This window comes from Oryctolagus cuniculus, chromosome 16 (assembly GCF_051225735.1).
Source record: "Oryctolagus cuniculus isolate XC-2025 breed Fujian yellow rabbit chromosome 16, ASM5122573v1, whole genome shotgun sequence".
NCBI classification, from domain to species: Eukaryota; Metazoa; Chordata; class Mammalia; order Lagomorpha; family Leporidae; genus Oryctolagus; species Oryctolagus cuniculus.
The window spans coordinates 46,495,820-46,511,645 of record NC_142882.1 but is presented as its reverse complement, the minus strand read 5'-3'; the positions used below and the strand labels follow the sequence as shown (position 1 = coordinate 46,511,645).

The window sequence follows — 15,826 nt, the reverse complement described above, 5'->3', positions numbered from 1 at the left end:
TCTGTCTCTCTGTCTCTCTCTGCTCTTCAAATAAAAACAAGTAAATAAAAAAAAGGTATCTTTTGTCCTACCTCGTTCCCAGCCATCATCTCTTGGTATTTGCTGTGTCCTAGCTGCCCTTGCTTGGCCTTTGGCCATTTGGGGCTGTCATCTGCTACTGACATCCACGGTGCCTGCCACAATATCTCATCCCATGTATTTGGAGATTTTCATACCCTAGTTTCAGTATTCTAAGCCACTCATTCATTTTATATACCCCTTGGGAGCTCAAGGACACCCAGCTGACTTCCTCTCCTGCGCAGAATGGGTGTACCTGGTGCCGCCCAGCACTGCATCCCAGCTGTAGGCCCTGAAGTTCTACCAGCACTGAGCTCTTGCAAAGCTCCTCTAAAGGCCTCAAGCTCTTCTTCCAATTTCCTTGAACTGCTCAACCTATTTGGGTTTCTATCTAAGCCAAGATGCAAATCTTGGTCCTGTCCCTCTCATCATCTTGCCACCTCGCTGAAATTTTATCTCTTTTCATAGTAGTGAGAAAGATGCCCTGATGTTTAGAATCAAATAGGATAGAAAATAATACTCCATCATGTAGTAATGCTAAGTATTGTTTTGAAAAACTTCCACTACTCATGTGTGTTACACTGGATCAAGATGTAAAATATATTTCTGTGAGTTACTTTAATTAAAAAAAAGTTTTAAAAAACTCCAGTGTAAACTTTCGCCAGTTCTCCAAGCTTTGACTTTGAAGACTTCAAGTATTTGTCTCCTTCCAATTGCTCAGTTCTGACAACTCAAAGTGCTTTGACATATTGTTCTTTACCATACATTTTCAGAAATCAGCATTAATTCTTTATTCTATGTTCTATCTTACCTTTCTCTGAGACAATGAATACCACCAGCTTATGGGTAAAGATACTGGTGACAAGAAAAAAAGAAACTTGGGATTAAAATCTTCATAAACTTTCCCACTAAATGCTCTCAGAATATACATCAACAGTTAATTACTCAAGTGGGTAGAGAGAAAGGGATTCACATATATCATTTTAAATAAGCTATGGGGATGTGTGGCGCAGTGGGCTAAGCTTCCACTTGGGACCACCTGCCTGCCGAATCTCAGTGCCTGGTTCAAGTCCCAGCTACTCTGTGCTTCTGATCCGCTTTCCTGCAACTGCATCCTAGGAGGTAGTAGATGGCTCAAGAACTTGGGCCCCTGCCACCCACATGGGAGACCAGGATGAAGTTCCTGACTCCTGGCTTCACCCTGGCCCATCCCAGCCTGTTGAATTCTTTTGGAGAGTGAACCATTAGATGGAGGACTCTCTCTCTCTCTCTCTCTCTCTCTCTCTCTCTGCCTTTCAAGTAGATGAAAAAATAAATAAGAAAACACTTTTTCAAATAAAGGAAGCTATGATCATTTTATATAATCACCATCTTCATCATCCACCTAGAATTCACAAAGTGTTAGGAAACCATTGCCGAAGGTTAGACTAGATACTCTATTTGAACTCTGGAGACAAACAGATGTTTTTCTGGCAGAAGGAACTGCAAGATGGGGAAAAAATGCACAAATGCTCAGTGCACATTGAAGGTGATGAGAGGAAGGTACAAGGCAGAAGTACGATGAGTTGAGGCTGAGGAAAAAGGTTGAGGCAATCCTCTAACATGGGAAGTTCTTAATATAGCCCTGGCAGCATCCTATATTACTCTTTTTTTATTTTTTCGACAGGCAGAGTGGACAGTGAGAGACAGAGACAGAGAGAAAGGTCTTCCTTTGCCGTTGGTTCACCCTCCAATGGCCGCCACGGCCGGCGTGCTGCGGCCAGCGCACCGCGCTGATCCGATGGCAGGAGCCAGGAGCCAGGTGCTTTTCCTGGTCTCCCATGGGGTGCAGGGCCCAAGCACCTGGGCCATCCTCCACTGCACTCCCTGGCCACAGCAGAGAGCTGGCCTGGAAGAGGGGCAACCGGGACAGAATCCGGCGCCCCAACCGGGACTAGAACCCAGTGTGCCGGCACCGCTAGGCGGAGGATTAGCCTAGTGAGCCGCGGTGCCGGGCCCTATATTACTCTTTAGTTAGGTGCTGTGCTTAGGGATGGGCTCTTTTGTAGGCAGATGGGAGCCAGCAAAGGTTTTAAGCAGGTATGTGATGTTTCAATGCATTTTGGAGAGGTAAGTGCAGGGTATGTGTCCTACAGCATGAGAAAGCTGGTAAAATCATCATCATCATCATCAACAACAACAAGGAAATTGAGGGTATCTAAGATGCTCCTAGCCTAGGTAGACAACAATAGTGGTATCTGAAATTCTCCTATGAGAAAAAGAGCTCAAGCCTACAAGTACATAATAATGCTCAAAGGGAAATTAATAAGGCAAAGGGCTCTAGACCCGTGGTCACTGAATGCTACCTGGGTATTAAGTGGGGTCCTAGGTAGCGAAACAGAAAGAAGGATCTAGGTATAAAACTGAGAGTGCAATTTGGGAAGCAAGTCCTGGAAGCAAATTGGAAGCCTGTTACAAGCTGATCAGGAGAAAGGAGCTGATAGAGGTGCAAGTTCAGAAGAGTCAGAGGGTGCTTCCCCACCCAGTGGGGAAGTTGTTGTCATCTTAGGGAAGTTGAAACAAGCAGCTTTGCCTAGTACCCAGTCCAACCAAGTAGAATCCCATCAGTATGAACAGAGCTTGGGCATTACTCTTGGAAACAAAAACTCTGCAACTGCTGTAAGCAAAAGCTGAGAGACACCTGCTGGGAGTGTTCCCAACCTTAGTTGCCCATTCCAATCACCTGGAATGGAAAAAAAAAAAAAAAAGGAAAGAAAAAGAAAAAACCCAGAGGCCAAGTTCTACCTCAATAAACTCTAATTTAATGAGTCTGGGGTTTGGCTTGAACATCAAGGCCTTGTAAAAGGTCCCCAGATGATTCCAATGTGCAGCCAAGTGGAGAGTCTTGGCCTAAAACTAGCCTGCCTGATACGATAGCCACTAGCCAGGTGTATCTGTTAAGCACAATGAAGTGAGCTAAGCTGAATGGAGATGTGCCATAAGCATAAAACAAACACTGGATTTCAACTACTATGAAACCAGTCTTGGGAAATATTCATTAATAATTGTGTATCAATTACATGCTGAATATTTTGTCTATATTGGGTTAAATAAAATACATGAAGATGCATTTTACTAGCTTTTTCTAAAATGTAGCTACTAGTAAACATAAAATATGTGAGAGGTGGGACACTGACGTCCTGCATTACAATGTCTTGATTCACTCCTGGCTCTGGCTCTGGCTCCTGACTAGTTTCTACCTAATGCAGACCCTGAGAGACAACAACAACAGCTCAGGAAATTGAGTTTCTGACAGCAGTGTGGAGATCAGATGGAATTCCTAGCTCCCAGCTATGGCCTGGTCCAGCCCCAGCTGTGAGCGTTTGAGGAATGAACCAGCAGATGGGGAAATCTCTCTCGCTCTCTCATTGTCTCTGCCTTTCAAATAAATAAAATTTAAAATAAACAATAAAAAGCCACCCAGTTTAACTCTTTCGTTTCATAGTAGGGACTACCTATTTCATTTCTTTTTGTGGTCCTGAGTCAAATGCTTCTAATTAGCTGTTCTCAGTGGGTATCAGCAAGCTGAAAGCAAAGTGCTACTCGCCAGTACAGAATTCAGACGAGCTCAGTCAGACTGCTTTCCTCAAAACACCCAACCGAAGGATGCGGGTTGGAAATCCCAGCCTGCACTGGGGGAGAGGGGGTGGGGCAGCTGGGAACCGTGGTAGCCTGGGGAGTAGGATGGGCCTCTGGAGAGGCCTGCACAGGGCACTGCAGACAGGAAGATGGCAATGACATGGTAGGTCTGAGTGGGCTTAGGAGCACAGGGCGAAAAGAAAAAAATACTAAAAGGGCATTGAGAAGTTTTTTTTCATTTCAAAAATGTGGCTGATTCCAAGGAAACGAGAAAATTGGACTTCCCTTTTTCAGTTCCCATAAGTCTGACTAATACTGCAGAATTAAAGGTTTGTGATATTGAAAGCTAAATAGGTGTTTAAAAACCAGGCATTGCCTATTTTGAACACTGACTGCTAAATGGAAAATTCCTCACAAAATGTAGTTATCAACAGCACCTGGATTTGCTAACCGGTAATAAATCCAGACAACACTAAGTATATAGTACACTCAGGGTGATAGTTTCATAGCTAGCGGTTATCATCTCTTTCATGGCTAACGTTGTTGAATTGGGTGCTTTGGACTAGCAGGAAAGCATTCACTCTGCCTTCATAGTCAGTCATCCCTAATGGACAGTTTTTGAATCCAGAACAGTAAAAATGAGCACAGGAATCTACATTTGATTGGTGGGTCCTTGACAGTTCAGGGTTTCTTTTCTTTTCTTTTTTTTAAGATTTGTTTATTTATTTGAAAGTCAGAAGTATAGACAGAGAGAGGGAGATACAGAGAGAGAGAGAGATCTTCCATCCGCTGGTTCACTCTCCAAATGGCCACAACAGTTGGATCTGGATTGGTCTGAAGCCAGGAGCCAGGAGCCAGGAGCTTCTTCTGGGTCTCCCACATGGGTGCAGGAGCCCAAGGACCTGGGTCATCTTCCACTGCTTTCCCAGGCACATTAGCAGGAAGCTGGATTGGAAGTGGAGCAGCCGGGACTATAACCAGCGCCCATATGGGATGCCGGTGCTGCAGACGTCAGTTTAACCTGCTATGCCACAACACCAGCCCTGAGGGTTTCTTTTTTAAATTCTGTTTAACTTACCTGTAGAAATTCCTTTCTGTTTCTCCTTTGACCTCCTCATGTGGGATTGTTTATCATTAAAACCAGTTTTCTCTGAACAAAATGTAGCAAATGCAAGCTGCTTCTTTAGGGGGAGGCACTCGCTTTTGGATGGAGGGAGGGAAGGAAGGAAGGAAAGAAAGAAGGAGGGTTGGAAGAAAAAGAAGGAAGGAAAGACAGAAAACAAAGATTCTTGGTGAGGGGGTGGTTAAAAAAGAAATGCTACCGAAGAAAAGGGTTTATCGGGGACAGGCATTGTGGCACAACAGATCAAGCCACCTCTTGCAATGCAATGTCAGCATCCCATATCAGAGTGATGATTCAAGTCCCAGTTGCTCTGTGTCTGATCCTGCTTCCCGCTAATGCACCTGGAAAAGCAGCAGAAGATGGCTACCCCAAACGTATTATTGGTTCATAAAACAAAATAAAGCCACCCTCACATAATCTCTATGAAAGAAATAAATTTTACTGCAAATCTGATAAGAAATGTCTGATTGCAAGGGCAATGTGTTTGTTCGATAGGTTTAGAATAGTTTCTCTGAGAAGCTTGGTTTCTTTCTGATGTCTCGGGGACTTCCATCTTCTCAGCTTCATAAACGATGAGCCACTGCCCGGAAAACCAGGCTGTTTTCTGCTTTGTAAGTTCCAGAAATGGCTCTTCATGTAGTGCAGTTCATTTAAAACCTGAAGGTTTTATTTATCTGCTCCTCTCTCTATAGCAACGGTTCCATCTGATTGGACTGAGTGTGTAGTCAATTGGCTCCATTCAAAAAGAAATGCTTTATTGGCCCCAGATTTTAGGTCTGTAAGCTTCACAGATTTTTCTTCTTGAATGTAACTTATTTCTTTCCTGATTAGAAAACAAATCTGTGACTCTCAGAGTTGGTACAGAACTAGCTTCAGGCGCAGAGAAGCACAAAGAGAAGCAGAGAGGCTCTCATAACTGGCTTCACTAAACCTCACAAACACCTTAGGAATACATAGCAAATGCCAGCAGAGATTTTAAAGTTTCTGCTTCATGTGAAGTCATTACATCTTTATTTGTCTAAAGTCTACAAAGCTAAAGTTAGAATTGGGCTTTGACCCAAATGGTCAAGTGTGGGGAGCAACTGAGACTAGACTAAGTTACTGGAATTAAGACTTATTCTATGCATCTGCTCTCCCACAATATGGTGCTGAGAGAGAGCCCAAACAACCTCTAAGCAGCTGTCTCTCGCCAGTTTGACTGATAAGCTGCAGGAGCTGATCCTGCTCCTGATTGGAGGAGAGCAGCGTGCTCGGCGTGTGGACAGCAGAGTTGGGATTGGTGGAAGAGGACTATAAAGGAGGAGAGAGACAACATGCACCAGGAACATCCGGATAACATCTGAGCAGCCCCCGAGAGAGCCGGCCAGCGGTGTGCCGCTCCTCCGCGGAAGTGGGGAAAGTGGCAGGGGGAGCCACCCCTCCATGGAGGTGGAGGGGTTGGCAGCCAACCTGGGAAGGACCAGCAGCAAACCCGGGAAGGGCCGAGCAGACAAAAGAACAGCGCAGGGTTTAGTGTCGTTCCTCCACGAAGAGGGGGAGCGACAGTCAAGGTGTCCTAAGAGCCTGTAACATTTCGTAAGTAATATGTTAGTGAAACAATATCAAATATGCTTGTACTTTGTGTAGAATTCCTGGTTTTTAACTGAGTACATCTCCCCTGGATAAATACTACATTGCTCAGCCTTCTGTGTAATTAGGTGTGGACATCTAGTAAGTTCTATTCAATGGGAGAAAAGCAGAAGTAGTAACAGGACTTTCAGGAAGTGGTACCAAAGTGATGGGGTGTCATCGTGGGTTGAATAGAGGCTCCCCAAAGTTCTGTCCTCAAGGAAACCAGAAAATTAGTCTTTGCAGATGTAATTAAGTGAAATAAAAATCATTTTTATTTCAACAGTAATAAAAGCTATACATTTTATGGTGTTCTATATGGTGCATGTATATGTTGTATGTTGTTCAACCAGGATAAATATATCTGCAAACATTTAACATTATTTATGGTAAAAACATCCCAAATCCCATCTTGTAGATTGTTTCATCATGAAATACACAGTGCATTAACATTGTCTATAGTCACCATAGTGTGCCCTAGAACAGCAGAACGTCTTACTCCCATCTAGCTATAAGGCGGTAGCCATTCATCAATCTTTCCCCAGCCATTCCTCTTCACTTCCCTACACAGCCTCTGGAAACACCATTATATTTTTAACTTTTAAAAAAAGATTTATTTATTTGAAAGTCAGAGTTACACAGAGAGAGGAGAGGCAGAAAGAGAGAGAGGGAGAGAGAGAGAGAAAGTCTCCTACTCGATGGCTCACTCCCCAAATTGGCTATAACGGCCAGAGCTGCGCTGATTCATAAAGCCAAGAGCCAGGAGCTTCTGGGTCTCCCACGTGGCTGCAGGGGCCCAAGGACTTGGGCCATCTCCTACTGCTTTCCCAGGCCACCACAGAGAGCTGGATCGGAAGTGGAGCATCCGGGTCTCGAACCTGTGCCCATAGGGGATGCTGGTGCTTCAGGCCAGGGTGTTAACCCACTGTGCCACAGTGCCAGCCCCTATATTTTTAACTTTTAAGAAATATCACCTATCCTCCTTTATTTTTAAGATGAGGTGAAAGGTGTTGAGACCCTCCTGGGTTTAGGGACCGTGGTCCTAAATCTACTGTCCTTATGAGACAAAGGCAGCTGGACATTCGAGATACAGAGACATACAGGGGAGATGGCCATGTGAATAAGAGCAGAGATTGGAGTTATGCATACCACGGCCAACAGAAGGTAGAGAGATAAAGGAAGGTTCTCCCATGGAGACTTCGCAGGGCACACGGCCCTGTCCACACCTTGATTTATTGTCCACACTCTGATTCGGATTCCTCGCCTCTGACACTGTGAGAGGAGACGGTTTTGTTGTTTTGGGTCAGCAGATGCATGGCGCACTGTTTCAGCAAGCGCAGGAGACTGGTGCAGAGGACCTGGGCCCCTCTTCCCCTTCTCCTTTCTTGCAGCTTGATCCTGAGGCTGCAATCCCACAACATGTGGCTATGAAGGGGCCTTGGAAATGAAAGGCAGACATGGCTAAACACAGCACAGTAACCTCGTCACGATGGCTCACCACTTGTCAACCTCTGAAACTGGAGGAGAGCGAACCCAGTGCTCATCAATGTCTTTAGGAGCCAACCTGATAAGGCATTCACTGGTGCACACTGCTCACTTCAGGTGTTGATGTTAGTCATCAGCATCATGACTTCCACATTCACTTGCTGAATGAATGGGTGGGTTCAATTTTGAATGTTCCGAACCAGGGCGTAGATAATTAAATTTCTGAGCTTCAAAAAAAATCTAATAAAATCTAAGTTTTATTGATAACTTAGATTGTGGTGAAAAACACATAAAAGGACATAAAAGAAAATTAGGAGATTGTAGTCATTATTGAGAAAATATCAGAGATAGACACAACTTATTATTAAAATCCTATAATATTTTGTTTCCACTCCCCTTCCTCTCTCCTGTTCTTGCCCAAATGCAAGGGCCAGCCTTCCAATAATGCATGTGTGCATTGTTAAGGAAATGCTTTAACCTTCCATGTGAAACACAACAGAAGTTCTGGAGGCTTAAGCAACAACCTATGGAGAGAACCAGAAAGTGAAATTCACCATTGTTCTATCCAAATCACAGTCTTAGATGGAACTACGGAAATCATATTAGAAATTGTAGTGTTCGTGTGACCTTAAAGGAGTTTTGTCTTAATTCCTCCAAACCCAGCATCTTTCATTGGTGAGGGTAAGGGAGTTGGGGGTGGGGGAGGGATGTATTTTAGAAATTTCCCTCTAATCTAAATAGCTATCAAGGATAAGGTGACACAAGATGCACTGACCCCAGAGAGAAACAAATAAGAAATGTGATCCACATTTCTTCTTTTAATTGACAATGGATAATCCCAGGACTTCAAATAACAGCCAGAGTCAGATTTGTAAATTTCAAATCTGTGCCATCTGAGCAATAACACAAAACCAATAATGATATTAAAAATCTAGTGTTGGCCGGCGCCGCGGCTCACTAGGCTAATCCTCCACCTAGCGGTGCCGGCACACCGGGTTCTAGTCCCGGTTGGGGCGCCGGATTCTGTCCCGGTTGCCCCTCTTCCAGGCCAGCTCTCTGCTGTGGCCAGGGAAGTGCAGTGGAGGATGGCCCAAGTATTTGGGCCCTGCACCCCATGGGAGACCAGGAAAAGCACCTGGCTCCTGGCTCCTGCCATCGGATCAGCACGGTGCGCTGGCCGCAGCGCGCCGGCCGCAGCGGCCATTAGAGGGTGAACCAACGGCAAAAGGAAGACCTTTCTCTCTGTCTCTCTCTCTCACTGTCCACTCTGCCTATCAAAAAAAAAAAAAAAAAATCTAGTGTTAACAGAAGTCCAGCATGCATGATTTCCAGATTCCCATTGTTCAAATACTTGGAGTGATCTCTTTTCAATTCACTTCCCCATGTTTAAACTTCCGTTTTCAATGTTGTGTTGTCAAGTGAGCATAATAAAATAAGAACAACTCCAGATATATTCCAGCTGAATAGTGAGTGTCACTGGAAGTGATAAGGTCAACAACAAAAGGGCTGAGGACTAAGAGCCGCACACCTTCTCTTGTTCATGCATTCATTCACTCAATATATACAAGGCACTCTTTCTGAGTCTAGGATATTAAAGTTCAATGAAATATGAGTCTTTAAAAAGCTTATATTTCTCACAGATAAATGAAACAGAGATTAATAATTACCCTATATCTTCCTCTCTTTATCCCCTAGTAATATAATCATTATATTTTTTAAAAAGATTTATTTATTTATTTGAAAGCCAGAGAGAGAGAGAGATCTTCCATCTGCTGGTTTACTGCCTAAATACTTGCAAATGGCAGTGGCTAGACCAGGCTGAAGCTGCAAGCCTAAAACTCCATCCTGGTTTCTCATGTAGGTGGCAGGGGCCCAAGCACTTGGGCCATCCTCCACTGCTCTCTCAGACACATTAGCAGGGAGTCGGATCAGAAGTGGAGCAGCTGGGACTTGACCTGGCACTCTGATATGGGAGGCCAGTGTCACTGGCACTCTGATATGGGAGGCAGCAGCTTGGCGAACTATGCCGCAATGCCAGCCCCAAATCCCTATATTTTTATCTAAGCCTATGACCATGTGGAATAAAGGTTGTGTGTTTTAGCTGCCTCGGTTGCTAGATTTGGATATATGAGTCAGTCTTCCAACATGATATAAATGGTAGTGGTATATCGACTTTGATTACAGGTCCTCAGAGTGCAAAGGTGATGTCCTTCTTTGAACTCTATACTTTTGTGTTGGTTGGATTACAGATGTAAAGGTTCCAATTTGGGCAACCATCTTGGACCATGAGACTACAGCCATGTTCCAAGGAAGGCAGAGTGATAAGATAGAAGAATGCAGGAGATGGACCTCATTTATATGGAGGAGAAAACTGGTTTAAGCAACTATTATTTTAGAAAATTTGGTAATTTTCAGTTACATGTAGTTCATCTTAATCCTATAGGAATAGCAATATATAGAGACAAATGCAGTGTTGCTATTACTTCAAAAAGGAAGGAATTGTGGTGATCTTTGTGGTTTAGTACTTTAAGTTGCAGCTTGGGACTCCCGCATCCGATGTCAGAGTGTCTGAAATGGAGTCCCTTTGCTTGTATCCAGATTTCTGCTAATTCACTTGGGAGGCACCTGTTGATGGCTCAAGTACCTGGGTTCCTGACACCCACATGGGAGACCCAGATGAAGCTCCTGGCTCCTGGCTTTGGCCTGGTCCAGATCTGGCTATTGCAGCCATATGGGGAGTGAACCAGCAGGTGGAAGCTCGCTCTCTCTATCCCTCTCTCATTTTCTTCCTACCTCTCTGTCACTCTGCCTTTCAAGTAATTAAACATAAACAAATATTTCTGCAAACAGAGAAGGGATTTGTTCTGCTTGGAGGAATCAAGAGGGCCAAATAGGGACAATTGTATAAGAATCACACAGGATTTGGACATGTGGAAATGAGATAGGAAAAGTGTAGGAGAGGGGCCAGCATTGTGGGGTGGTGAGCTAAGCCACCACCTGCAACAACGCAACTCATTTCGAAGCAACAGTTCACATCCTGGCTGCTCTGCTTCTGATCAAGCTCCATGCTAGTGTGCCTGAGAAGGCAGCAGAAGATGGCCCAAGTGGCTGGGTCTCTGCCACCCATGAGAGGATGAATCCAAGTAACAATGTTTGTGCAGTACCTTGGGTTAAACTGAGGAGGCTCCTAACTGCTGAGGACAAGTGGTGTCCCTGGCAACTGCTTCTGGCCTCATCTGGGAGCCCTGAAGCTTGGGAGAATTAATCCATGAGCTGACCTTTCACCTTTCACCTGTTCCCTCTGAGGCATGCCAGTTCAGAAGCTGTGCCGTGAGGTCACTTCCCTTGTAACACAGAGGATATTTTTATTTAGACCTATTTAGTGTGAGTAATTAATGAATGGAACTTGATTAAACCAAGAGATGATATTCTCTTATTGGGATCGGTACCTTTGATTTCTATACAAACCCTGAAGAATATCATTCAATAAAATGATAGTGCAGATGGTGATGATGATATTAAAATGTGTATCTCACTCTCAAACCACACGTTATAAATATATATGTGCATGAATATATGCACACACACACGTCTATATAAATACACATAACACACATATATCAGGGAGAAATGCAGAAGCCATTCCAAGTTTTGACAAAAATAGTTTTGTATTCGTTTTCATAAACAATTAGACACATTTTGGAAACTGTTAATTTTCACACTCTGGTGACTAATATCCTCACCCCCCTACGCCCATGCCATATGGCTTTTCCTGTGTTCCTTTTACACATAGGAGTGTACGGAGCCAGGCATAGGTTCAAGGGAGCCGAAGGCCAGCAACTCCTTAAGAAAAGCTCCTCGTGAGATTGTCATATTGACCAGTCCCTTTGAGATTCCAGTGGAAATCCCTTATTAATAAAAAATGACTAATGAGACTGAGAATCACTGACCCCAGAAGGCCAGGCCTTGATCAATGTGCGCAAACCTAATCTTATATCATGCTCACAACAATATGGAGAAGTAGGTGGTTATCATCTGCGTTTTAAAGAAAACCTAACTTTAGGATAAAGTTTAAATCCATCTTTTTCTCCATCTAGGGCTGAAAAAAAATGAAAGAAACGTGCAGTGTAATAGGTTTATGACTTGATGATTGCCCAGGAGTTGTGTGTGTCCTGTTGTTGGAACTCTTACAACAACAACAACACACACACACATCTGTGTGTATGTGGGGTTAAGTGGTTGGGGGAGGCATTGCTTTTGATGGACAGCATGTGTATTTGGGACCTTGGCAACCTAATTATGCTTTGACTTTGGCAATTCTCATCAATGAACTGCAAAGAAACATAGAACGAGTCATTTTCCTTTCTTACAGGACAATCTTCCTTCAGTTAAATCAACACCCTGAAACAATCTCAGAAAACCTAGAGTTTTGGATATAGGTGTTACTTCTGAAAATTAGTATATTCATGGGAAAATTATTCATGCTAAATTTTATTCTTCATGATAGAAACACAGCCTTGTCGTAACTTTTGCCATGATTAAGAGGATTATATTCGTTCTTAAAAAGTTGGTTAAAATGTACATCTTTATTCTTTTTTGCTATCGACTTAGTGAAATCAAGAATGGCATGATATATGGGAAACCTGCATCTCAAGCCATGATTTTATTCCTAAAATCAAATCTATTTTTAACAGATACCAAGAGCCAGGGACTAAATTTTACACAAAATTATGCATTCATGGAAAAACTGTGAATGAATCTACTGCTTGTTAACAGAACCCAAGTAAGTGATGGAGTAAACTGCCACCTAGAGTTGAAATTTGAATTTGATTCAACGTGTAAAATGAAAATGATTATATTAGTCTTGAGAATTTAAAGTCTGGCATATTTAACAGGTGCTCACGAGACATTTACTGTAGAGTCCATTCAATCCTTTTTCTACAGTCCGTTTCTCTGGAGATTGGAAAGTGCTACAAAAAAAGGGGGGGGGTGGAGTATGAGAAGCATACAAGACAATCAGAAACAAAATAAGCTAGTAATTATTGACAGTGTTTATAGAAACAGTCTCAAGGAAAATATACTTAACATATTAACATATGCAAAAGCTCCAAAAACAAAGGGCCAGGTTAAAAATGTCCTATGTCATAAATTCCTAGAGTAGAAATATATCCAACCCAATGCTTGCAATGATAACCTGTTTTCCTTCCTGCTTCACTCTTCCTGGATACCCACACTTACATTCCCTTGTACTGGGGGCTTCTGCTGCACCCTCGGATCACTGTCAAAATGTAATTGAACTATTCTGAGTTAGATGTGCCAGATAATTGTTGTAAGGTCTGGGAGGCTGATACCCCACTTCCTTAACTAGGTTACCCTAAGAAGCATATCCTTGTCAGAACTTCTGAAATGCACGGAGTAGCCATAACACAACCTAGGCAGCTTAATACCTTGCAAACAGCTCACTCCCACCTCACCCCAAGTGTGAAAGGGATTTCAAGACAGCTCACTCATTCTCAGTGAGAGACAAGCTTTGACTCTGTGTGTGTGCCATGAGAAGAGTTTGGCTGTTCAGGGTCAGAGAGCATTGGTGAGATGAGAGTTCACTGGTGAGTGATTTCTAACACTTTTCCTGCAGGATCCTGTGTTGTATGTTTGTCACCTGGCCACCCTTATTTTTCCACCCTGGCCACATACCTGGTTCGTCTTTCTGTCATTTGCTACATGGAAATACTAGGTCATCGACTTTTCTGCCTCGTATAACATCTTACTTCTTTCCTCTACTCCAGTACTTCTTCATTCTTGCTCTCCCCACCCACTTTCCCAGGAGAAATGCACTATCATCCTTTTCTTCCACAAAATGCTCTTTCAACATTCCTTTCTGCCATTCCTATTCTTCTTTTGGGAGCCCCCCAAGGCCCAGACCCCCTTGAAGGCAGACTTGTGTTTAATTCTGTTTCCATAGCTTCCCCCCATCTCCTCCCAGCTCTTGCCAGGTGTCATTGCACTGCACAGCTTCCTCTGCAAAGTCTCACCTGGCACTGCTTCTGCTGGAAAAAAAGGAGACTCACTCCCTAGACCTTTCTGGGCTGCCCCAGCTCATTCCTCCACTGACTGCTTGCCATTTGCTCCTTATACGTTCAGTCGACTCGTTGGCCAGTATGTGTGTGTCCACCCTCTTTCTTCTCTCTTTCACTAAGCCATTTTTCTCTATTTTTGAGGATTTTAATTAATTTGCTCTCTTGCTGCTTTCCGCCCTGCTGTCCAACCACAACACTAGTGTCTCGCCATGTATGTTGAAATATCTTCAACCGCGAGCTGAACACTTGCTGTGTGGAAGGCATTATTCCACATGCTTTGTAATATTTGTGACTTCATATTGCTAAACAGCTCCACAAAGGAGGAGGCATTATTACGGCTTCCTTACTGCAGATAGGGAAACCTATGCACAGAGTGTTTAAGTAATTTGTCCAAGTCAACAGTCAGTGAGAAAGTTGCAATTTGAACTCCAAAACATGAGGCTCCAGAGTCCACAGACTTAGTCACTGGTCACATGGGCTGCTTCTGTGTCTCGGCGCTTCTCGGCTTTTCTTCCTACCTCCACTCCTCCTAGCTATGAATCCCAAGAGATGTGAGGAAAATCTTGATTTCGGCTCAATAAAGTCAGCTCATCTCAGATGGCAGCAGGATAAGAGCACGGTGGGTCCAGGTAGCCCTGCAGGAGAACAAAAATGGTGGGCTTTGGAATCAGACAGACCGCAGCTGATCCCCAGCTCTGCCACCTGTGTGACTTCAAGTGGTTCCAGACCTCTCCAGTTCCCTTTGTATGAAATGGCGATAGCCTTTAGCCAGCGTTAAGATTCCAACCCACTGTGCACTTACTCCTCATGTAGGATCTCTATCCTTAATGTGCTGTACATTGAGATTTAATGCTATAACGAGTACTCAAACAGTATATTTCACTTTGTGTTTCTATGGGGGTGCAAACTGTTGAAATCCTTACTTAATGCATACTAAACTGATCCTCTGTAAAAAAAAAAAAAAAAAAAAAAAAGAAATTATCAATTCCCAACTTGACTCTCACTGGGATTAAACATGACAATAGGTCTGCTCTGATTTCATCATCATTTAAAAAAAGTCATCTATTATTTTTCACTTTATGTTTCTGTGTGGGAGCAAACTGTTGAAATCCATACTTGATGTATACTAAGCTGATCTTGTGTATATTAAGATAATCGAAAATGAATCTTGATGTGAATGGAAGGGGAGAGGGAGTGGGAAAGGGGAGGGTTGTGGGTGGGAAGGACGGTATGGGGGGAAGCCATTGTAATCCATAAGTCGTACTTTGGAAATTTATATTCATTAGATAAAAGTTTAAAAAAAAAAAAAAGATTCCAACCCAAAGTTAAGTCTGTATCTTTTTTCCCTCTATACTCCTGGTTGTGTCCCTTCCCACCTGATCTGTTTGTTGACCCTGCTGCTGTTTGTACTGATAAAGATCCTGAGCTCCCAAATCCCCTTCCCCCTCCTCTAATCTCTCCTAATTGTTCGATCTAGTAATTTTTGACTCCTGGAGAAGTCTGCTGAATGTCAGGTCCGTTTTTCCTGATAGAACTCACTGGGAGAAATAAGCAAACACTTAGAGAACAAAGATTCTTTCTATAGGAAACAAATGACAAATGGGAGTAGTGCATGTCGAGGTAGGGAAGCCAGAAGAACTTTTACAGCCTTCATAAAATCATTTCAATGAGACAGCTCTTTATATAGTGGGGAAGTAAGGTAAATGTACACATACATTTGCCATCTATTAGTACACACAGTAAGTAGATGGAGCTACTTCCAAGAGTTCTTGGAAAATAGGATTAAAAGATAATGTACAAGTGGGAGGGAAGTTGGGGGTGGGGAAATATCACTATGTTCCTAAATCTATATATATGA

The 15,826-nt window shown here is 43.2% G+C and overlaps 1 long non-coding RNA gene across 1 annotated transcript; it reads right to left on the bottom strand.

The window, feature by feature from the left end:
- Positions 1-12,541: 12,541 nt before the first annotated feature.
- LOC127492656 (uncharacterized) lies at positions 12,542-14,935 on the bottom strand. Its single transcript, XR_007922318.3, has 2 exons — positions 13,924-14,935; positions 12,542-12,861 (listed from the first exon to the last, which is right to left on the bottom strand). It is a non-coding gene; the product is annotated as an uncharacterized LOC127492656 (long non-coding RNA).
- Between the last annotated feature and the right edge of the window lie 891 nt (positions 14,936-15,826).